Source organism: Aythya fuligula, chromosome 5, assembly GCF_009819795.1.
Source record: "Aythya fuligula isolate bAytFul2 chromosome 5, bAytFul2.pri, whole genome shotgun sequence".
Taxonomy (NCBI): Eukaryota; Metazoa; Chordata; class Aves; order Anseriformes; family Anatidae; genus Aythya; species Aythya fuligula.
Window position 1 is genome coordinate 19,174,094 of NC_045563.1, and position 9,302 is coordinate 19,183,395.

Genomic DNA, 9,302 nt, shown 5'->3' on the forward strand with positions numbered 1-9,302 from the left:
TTGTATAAATTCAAGACTGCTTTTCGCTTTGGGTATGCACGATAGGTGGAGAGATCCCCTGTGCATCCAGCGCTGCAATAAAGAATATACCACTTAAAGAAATTTCAGCTTCGATATTTGAATCTGAGTCCTCTTGTGAGTGCAAGTAAGCAAAGTAAACACAGGGGCATCACAGCTTCATACTTGGAGTTTTTTGTTGCCGCTGTTTTTGTTTTGTTTTGTGGTGGTGGTTTGTTTTGTTTGTTTGTTTGGTTTGGTTTGGTTTAGTGCCTATATCAAAGGCAAGCTGTGATCATATCACTAATGGGTAATTGCTTCTTCACTGTACGAGTAAGAAACATGTGACTTACTTAAGAAAGATACACGGTCTCACATGCCCCTAACAAATCTGTTACATCTAAACACAAACATTTAACATAGTTATCTTACAATAAAATATATAATGTACACATAAAGATACATAAACTCAAGCATAACATCAGGCATAATATGGCCTCTTAATTATTTCAGCTATTCCATTGAGACTTATCACAGAAGAGTTCATGTCAATTTACATAACCTCAAGGTGAGAATCAGAACTGGAATGTGTCATTCATCCCAGCAACCTCTCTGTGCCATATTTAACATTAAATAGATGCTGTGTGCTATTGTGAAGCCTGCATACGTATTGTCACAGACCTACTTGTGCTCTTACAACAACAGCACAACAGAACTTCCAATGTCTCAGTTTTTATCCACCAATGAAAACTCAAATATGTCCACAGTAATGACAAAGGTCTCCGTCTCATCCTTTCTGGGCTCTTCCAAGAGCCTGTGAAGAAACAGATAGAGAATTACATGTGTGAGAAACTAAGTTGTGTTTTTGCAGTAGAACGTATTTTCAAAGTAGAGTGTCTGGTTTGTTTGTTTGTTTGTTTGTTTTTGTTTGTTTGTTTGTTTTGTTGTTGTTGTTTTGTTTTGTTTTGTTTGTTAGTTTTCAGTAGAAAACTAACTTTTTGTATTCAAAGATAGTTGTGTACTCATAACAAGGATAAATGCTAAGTAGGTAAGTGGACACTAGAACGCCTCACTGTTCCAAAATAAGGTAGAAGACAGAAAAACAGGATGAGAAGTATGAGAAAAGTAAAAACAAAGTTCTCAAAAGTTCTCAAAGTTCTCAAAAAAAAAAAAAAAGTTCTCAAAACATAAGAAAGGAGAAAAAAAAAAAAAGGAAAAAGGAGAGTAAAAGGTTATGATATATTTACTATAATGCGCTCATGCTTGCAGGATGCCCGCCATTGCAATCACGAAAAAAAAAATGCTACTTCACTGAGATCCTCACTTGAGCCTATGTTATTGGCTACAGAGTGTTACTCACACATGTAGTGTGATTTCTTAGGCTGTTTCCACAAAATATGGAGTATTTTAACATGCCTAAAAGCATTAATCCAATTTCATTAGTATTCTATCCATAAGGAACAGCATAGGATGTTTTAGAAATGTGGTACAGTGCAGTAAGACACAGTAACAGAGCTGACAATGTTGGGTGCAGAAGAAGCTATCAAAGATGTAGCCTTAGATGGGCGCTTTATTAGACTAGAACCTAGGAAAACCCCATTTCAGAAACTAGGAAACCTCATTTAATGCTTAGATATTTCTGAGAGTGAAACTACTTTTTCTCTCTTTTGTCTGATGCATTACAGGAGCCTTCCAAGACTTTAATCTCATAGAATTTCAGAGAAACCCATGTTAGAATAACCAGTTTCCAAATTTGAGAACAGACTACTTTATCTAAGTTGTTTGAAGAAGAAAAAGTAAGGTTTGGAAAAAAAAAAAAAAAAAGAAAAAAGAAAAAACTTGAGCAGCTGTTGGAGAGAAGGTACAAGACATTCATCACTTCAGTCACTGTAAAGTACACTAAGGCCTCCTCTGAGCCTTCTTTTCTCCAAGCTAAGCAACCTGGGCTCCCTCAGCAGCTCCTCATAGGATTTGTTCTCTAGACCCTTTGCCAGTTTTTTGTCCCTCTTTGGACACGCTCCAGCACCTCGATGTTCTTCTTGTAGTGAGGGGCACAGAACTGAACACAGTTTTTAAGGTGTGGACTCACCAGAGCTGAGTACAGGGGGACAATCACTTCCCTCACCCTGCTGGCCACACTAGTTCTGATACAAACCAGGATGATGTTACCGCTCTTCACCACCTGAGCACACTGCTAGCTCCTGATGTTATACTGTAAAATTTGGCTGTGTTGAGCCACACACAAAGGAAAAAGGCTTTTCTTTGGCTGTGAGGAGGCTTTAGGAGGAATACTTCTTGAACATATGGAGAGAAGAGGCAATTTTGATACAAGAATACAAATCCTCCCCCAGATCCTTGTGCTTGATTTCATTCTGATTCAGCCTCTGCCTTCATAGCTGTAAACACCACCTCCTTTTCAATCATTCCTTTTTTTGGAGCAAATGATGGGACTGTACCTTCCTAAACACAATTTGTATCACAGTATTACTACAGGGTCTCTGCTCTTCACAGGTAATTTCTTCAGCCTCAGTTTTAATGTTAGTTCCAAATCCATATCAAATTTGTGACATCATTCAGTCCTAAACAGAGACAGAATTTGGGCTTGTAGAAATTAATTTTTGGATACCTATTTTTGTTTGTTTGTTTGCTGGTTTCTGCTACTTCCTAAAGGTAAAATGCCTGTATTTCACTTCTTGATTTTTCAAATTCCCTGTCTGTATCTGTTGATTTCAATTTAGGTTTACAATTTTCCCTGGCAGACAAGAGGGGATGTTTCCTCTTTTCTCTTCCTAGGCTGAGAAAGAAAATTAAATGGCCACTTCTTAGGTGCATGTTACTCCAGAAGAGGGTGCTCAAAGCTCAGGAATGTCTCCAGTCTGTGGGTCATTTCTGCAATGCATTTCAGTCACCATCTGTAAACTCAAATCCAAAATTTTTTTGTTTTGTTTTGTTTTTTAACTCCAGCAGAGAAGTATTGAAGGTTCTTATTTCTGTATATTTTGTTCCTTAGTGGTTTGTGTTTATCAGAGAGATTGTCCTACCTGATTTTTGCATCAGTAAAACAAATAAAATAATCAGTAGAGAAAGGCAGCCATTTCCAAAGCCAAAGTCCAAGTCCAAAGTTGGCTTTTTACAGATATGTGTACTACAAATACTAAACAAATGTTTATATCAGCTGGTATGGAAATAAAAATCAGAGCTTGGCTGTGAATGGGATGAAAGATGGGGTTGGGGTGAAATTTATAAATCAACCTGTAGAGTTAAACTTTGAAAAAGATTTGAATGGCTTTGGAGTTTAAAGATGAGATTTTAAAGATATTTAGATGTTTATTTGTCATCAAAAACTACTTCAGAATAAACACATATACATCTCAGTCCTGGACAGAAAAGGGCCAATGCAGAAACCAGTGCCTGCATGCCTCAGGAAATGTTATACTTTATATAACATTTATATACATAATATATATAGGAGCATATATAACACAATATGCTCCTCATAATACTTGTATGTGAGCCTATGACATTTGTTTAGAAGCTTATTGAAACACAGTTCAGTTACTTTGCTTTATCCAAAGGCTTATGACTGGCCTGAAAAAAAAACAGAAGAACATTTCTGTAACTAAGTATATTTCTATCTATTTCTCATATAAATATTTATAAATAAAAGTTTCTTCTACAGTATTGCAAAAAGTTAGTCAGCCTTCCCAAAATAAACAAACAAACAAGAAATCCAACTAAGCTCAGTGTAACCTGAGATGGAGTTCAACTTAAAATAAGTAAGTAAATAAATAAATAAATAAAAGCTAACAAAATCAAAAGTAGGTGTAAAACATTAGAAGCATAATAAAAATGAAGGGCTTTGTTTACCATTTTTCAGAGTCATTGTTACTTTTTCATCCAGTTCCAATGATTTACTTAAACCAAAAATACTGTCAGGGCAGGCCCACGACAAGAGAAAAGAATATAGGATGTGGAGACTTTAACAGGCAGTAACTCACAGATGCTGAGTGCTGCCTTCTGCCAGGTTTTATTAGGTCTCCCAACACCAAAACAACCACTACCATAGACTTAATATTTACAAAATGTAACTTCCTTTGAATGGATACAAGTATAACCCTGAAATAATAAATACTGTGGCTCTATTTACTGATGCTAGAGGTAGAAAATCAAAAGAAAAGAATGGTTTAACTGAATTTGTCAAATGTATATATGTTTGAAATATTTGTCTTAGAGATATATTTGAAATGCATTAACATTTTATATCCACGTGGAACCAATATTGTTATGCTTTTCCTCTAATGGAATTTATTCGTCCTAACAGAATTTTTGTTTTATTTCCAATTTGTGGACTAGAAACTTCCCTTTCACATGGGTAGGATTACTTCTGTGGTGCCCAGTATAGAGGTAATCCTTCCCATGGAAAATCCTGGAAATCTTGACGAGGTTGCCTACACTATTGTACTTTGCCAAACAGCTGTACAGATCAGCTTGGAGAGTCCAGGGCTGGTGTTGCCTTTATTTTGCTTTTAAAGCTGGATTTTAGCATCTCCACTTTGCTAAAAGTCCCACTGTCCTAGGGGTAAACAATGACAGCAAAAGTGGGAGCCCCCATAGACCTGCCTCCCTTTGCTTCAGAAAAGCCATTCACAGGACTTTTTCATAAGGAAAATTCATGATGCCCAGGCCTGGACGCTATCTTGCCATAGCAAGGAGAGGAGCAGAGTCCCTAAAATGACAGCTGCTGCAGATGCCAGAAGCTCTGTCCTGGCAACAGGACAGAGACCCTTTGAGTTCCCAAATCATGCATTTTTTGGGATAGAAAAGAGGTTACTACAAGGGAAGCCAATAGGAAAGAGGGAAGAAGAGATCCAGAGAGAAAAACTCTCTTACCTGTGTTCTTTCTCTGTTGTTAATTGTCTATACCACAGAAACATGTTGCTTTAAATAAATTAATAAAAGGAAGCTTTTAGTTAACTGGGGAAGCCCTGGTAACAAAAGAGTAGGGTCAGGATCTCTTGAATTTCTTCTTGCCCTCAAGACCAGTATCCTTTCCATGGAAAGGAGGCCCTCCTCCATGTTGAATCCTGCGCCAGCCCCTCCTCAGGGACCCCTTGGAACAACCCCAAAGGTTGCACACAGCTCCAAGGAGCATCCCCAGACAACTAGTGGGACTGCTCAGCCGTGGTAGGTGCAGGACCAACCGCTGAGGATCCCCACAGTGCCAGCTCTCCTCTTTGGCCAGGACACCCCTCCGTCCCACACCCCTTAGACTCAGGAAAAAAAGACTTCAGGAGACTTCACAACCATCCACATCTCCCAGGATTTATGATGGTGCAAACTGGTGACTGGTAGGGAATTCATCCTTGACCTACCTCTCAGGAGAAGCTTTTTCTGGGGAACTGAACACACATGGAATATCAGACACCTTCTTAAATGAAATCTGAAATCTCACTGAGAAGGAAGAGAATGAGCAAGTGAAACACGACTGAAGGTGTTACTAACTTTGTATGTCAAATTCATGCCAAGAAAAGGAAGGATTTTCTTTTGCCTTCTTACCAGGAATAAATACATCTTTATCTCTGAGGCCATGATTTTTTGCAATATAATTGGAAAGGTGAAATATGGATCTCTGAACCCTCATGGTATGCCATCAGGTGTGAAACATTTGTGCTCACAGGAGACCCTAATTCACTGAATGGCTCTGAAGGAGTGGTCGAGTACAGAAAGGAGTCTGCAGAAGCACCTTATCTTTCCAATTTCTAATTCAAGGTGTGTAGAATTAAAGACAGATGCCTTTGCTGTCCTTGTGATGGCACTATTTGAACACGTTTTCACTCCTGAGTGTTGCTATGTAACTTGCCTTAACAGTCACTGAGTTCTGTTTTTGTTTTTTGTTTTGTTTTGTTTTGTTTTTGTGGTGGTGGTGGGTTTTTTGTTTGTTTATCTGTTTGTTTTGTTTTGTTTTGTTTTTTTCTGTTTTCTTCCAGTATTAATTTTGCTGGATAAAAGAACAAGACCATCAAATCTTGCATAGGAACAGAATGGTCAGCTGGGGCTGCAGAGGAACAAACTGCCAGCAAGGAGCCTGGCAGGTGAATGGCAAATTGATAGAATTCCAATTGCATGCCAAGGAAGGGAAGCCAAAAAAAAACAATGAAAAGCAAACTGAAGATGCCCAAATTCAAACTGCATGCCAAAACATAAAGCTGAAAGCATGAGAAGTACACCAATGGGAGGAAGAAAAGCACCAACAAATGAGTACAGACTGCAGATCGAGAGGGCACATAAATCAGTTTGCCAATGCATGTACCCATCAGCACAAACAGCACAGCAGCAGAGGGCAAAGTGCAACACTGTGCCAAGAGACGGGAATAGATCATGTGGCACAGAAAAAGGGGGAAATGGAGCAGCTATGCTGTGTCAGCCACCAGGAACTACATTCTGCTGGAAACCATTTATTTCAGTCATTGCTCACAGGTTATCATAAAACAGTCTTCTGGAAAAGCAGAAAAGGATTTGATTTTTTCTTTTTCTTCAGCTGTGAAGAAAGAAGAGTTGGAGAAGGATGATCCACAGGAAAGCAGTCTCCAAATGTAAAAGTGAGAGGAAAGTTGTGTCTCTGTTAATGCCCATGGAAAACACTCCACTCAGAATTTTTGCTAAAACTGGGGGAACTGGTCGAACATGATCGCAGACCCCACCAACCTAGCTCTTGCCCTCCATCACTGGTTCTCATTGCTGCTTTTCCAGCCATCTAAGTAGGTGGAGGAACATCTCTGCCAACCTGGACTTTGTGGGCCTGGTTTTAGCAGCTTTGAGAGAGGTATTTCTGCTGTAACTCTAAGTGCATGAATATGTGTGTCCCACCATCACTGTGGTGGTATCATCTTTAGTAATGGCTGGTGGGGCCAAATTTGCTGTGCTACAGTAGACACCAAGCCAGTACTCCATATCCAAGTGCACCCGGACTGATTTGGGCCTGGCCTATGTTCCTTGCTTTCAGTACACACATATGCGTGCCAACATTTCTCCAGAAATATTTTTGCTGGTTCGTTAAAGACAGAGATGAGCTGTCAATCAGCACTTCTTCCTAGTGCCAGTCAGTCACTTCTCAGGTCATTATGCTAAAATAATTCAAGGCTCCTTAATAACGCACCAAAGCAGGAACAGCCAGTTGTAACCCATGTTGCAGAGTTGTGGGTAGCAATAAATGGAAGCTGGTATGTACTGGTCCCAGATGCAGGAAAAATGGGGCATAGGGGCTGCTGAAGCCCAGGTTGCTTTTATCTGCACTTTGCTCCCTCTCATAAACCTCCTTCGTCCTTTGCAGTCTCTTCTCACTCCCACGTGTTAGAAAACACAGTGCTGTGTCTGTTCCCTTTGCCCACCCAATGGAGAGAACTTGCTCTTTCGTTAGCACAACAGCTGCTTCTTCCGTCAGTTTTCCACTTGCCTTCCACAGAGATCACCCCTTGTTCTTTGTATGCTAGATTATGTCAACCACTGCCCCAGGACACAATCCTGCCTTGAAAAAAAGATCCCTAGTCAGCAGGACACTTAGTACTGCTTGCAACACCATCACAAATGCTGATTGTTGGTGTACAGCAAGCTGGTGGCCCATTTTTTGGACCGTTAGCCAGATGAGATGAATAAAGCAAATGCCTGGAGGGAACCAGAGTAGAAACATTCCAGCTTCACCCACCCATCAACAATCTTCCCATGGGTAACACCAGCACAGAGGGCAGGCTTGGCTCTACCCTTGCTGATGGCTGAAGGTGGTGCAGTAGCAACCAGCATCTGCAGGAGAGTTCTCACAGTCCCATGGGAAACTTCTGCAGGACATAACCCTAAGTTACTGGAGGTACTGTGCTTACAAAGCAGACAAAGGGCACACTCCCCACCCTCCATTATCAGTCAAACCACACCTGTAATTTCTGGGCAAATAGCTTTATTGCAGTAAGGACGAAAGCTTTCCATATCTCAGTCTCCACCTTCAGCAAAAGTGCAACTCCTGAAGTCCACACACAGCGAGGTTAGCTCTCCTCAGAGACAGGACAACAGAGATGAGCACTAACAACACTGGGATGGGGAGATGTACAGAAACAAAGTATAAACCTAGATGAAAGCCTGCTCGGAAGTGATTGTCCTGTGTTTTGGTGTACATGAGAATCCCGGCAGACATATTTTGGTTTCACTCTCTTAAGGGTTTATCTAGATTAAAGGAAGAAATGTGGAGATTTGCCCTGTAGGGCAAAGGCAGGAGTACTTGTTGTTGTTGCTTCTCTCAAAGGACACTTATACTGTTACAGTTCTGTGCTGTTATGCTAACCTGAGCAAGTGAGATAAATTTGTGACCCAGGATTATCTTTCCTGTCTTACTGAAAGTTTAATGCTCCACAGCCCGTGTCTGCCCTGAGCTAGCTCCCAAGTGGAAAACCAGCAGCAGCACAAATTTTGTGTTGATAGATCAGAAGATTCAAATGCACACTGCCATGTTCTCAGACAGTGGAAAACATCCCGGTTTTTGATTGCCAGCTGGGAAAAGCAATTTGCTGTTGTGAATCTGAACTAAAGTACCACTCCCCATGCTGCCAGGCAATGGAGTATTATCTTTGCTGAATTGATGGCAGGACCACAGCTGAAGACAAGATTGCTGAAAGATGAGGGAGGATTGAGGGAGGAGTCCATCATGTTAGCAGCCTTTCTAGCACAAACCTAGGCTCAAAAGCCACACACAGCAGAGATTACTTGCTCTCAGTGAACTACCTCCTTTTTCAGGCTACAGCTCAGCTCTCGGTGAATCCTGAAGATTGTATTTCACCAGTAAAAGAGCCTGCTGGGCTTCTCATGAATGGAGAAAGGTGAGAATGCAAAGAGGCTTGCATCCACAAGTGAGGGACAGAGAAGGCAGTGACGTCAGGCACTTGGAAGCAAATGCTGACCTCCACCTTCAGTGACAATGAAGTCCCTTTTATAAAGGACACCTTGAGTCCTGCTGGACAAAGGACACAATGGGAAGCAACGTGCTGACCTACATCCAGCACACCAGAATGATATCTATTGCTGCCAAAATCCCTGGGAGCTGGAAATACCCCTGGCATTTTGTAGGCAGGTTCTGGCAGAAGCTCTTATCTGGCCCACAAGGTACAGCACAATTAGTTGTCTTGTGACATAGAAAAATGTGTGGCAAAGTCCTCAGGAAAGAGCATGTGATCCGTCCTTGCTTATCATTGATGGAAGAAACAGTAACTCCCGAGCATTTGAACACCCGCTTACTGGCAAAAGGGGGACCTGCCGTGGCACTC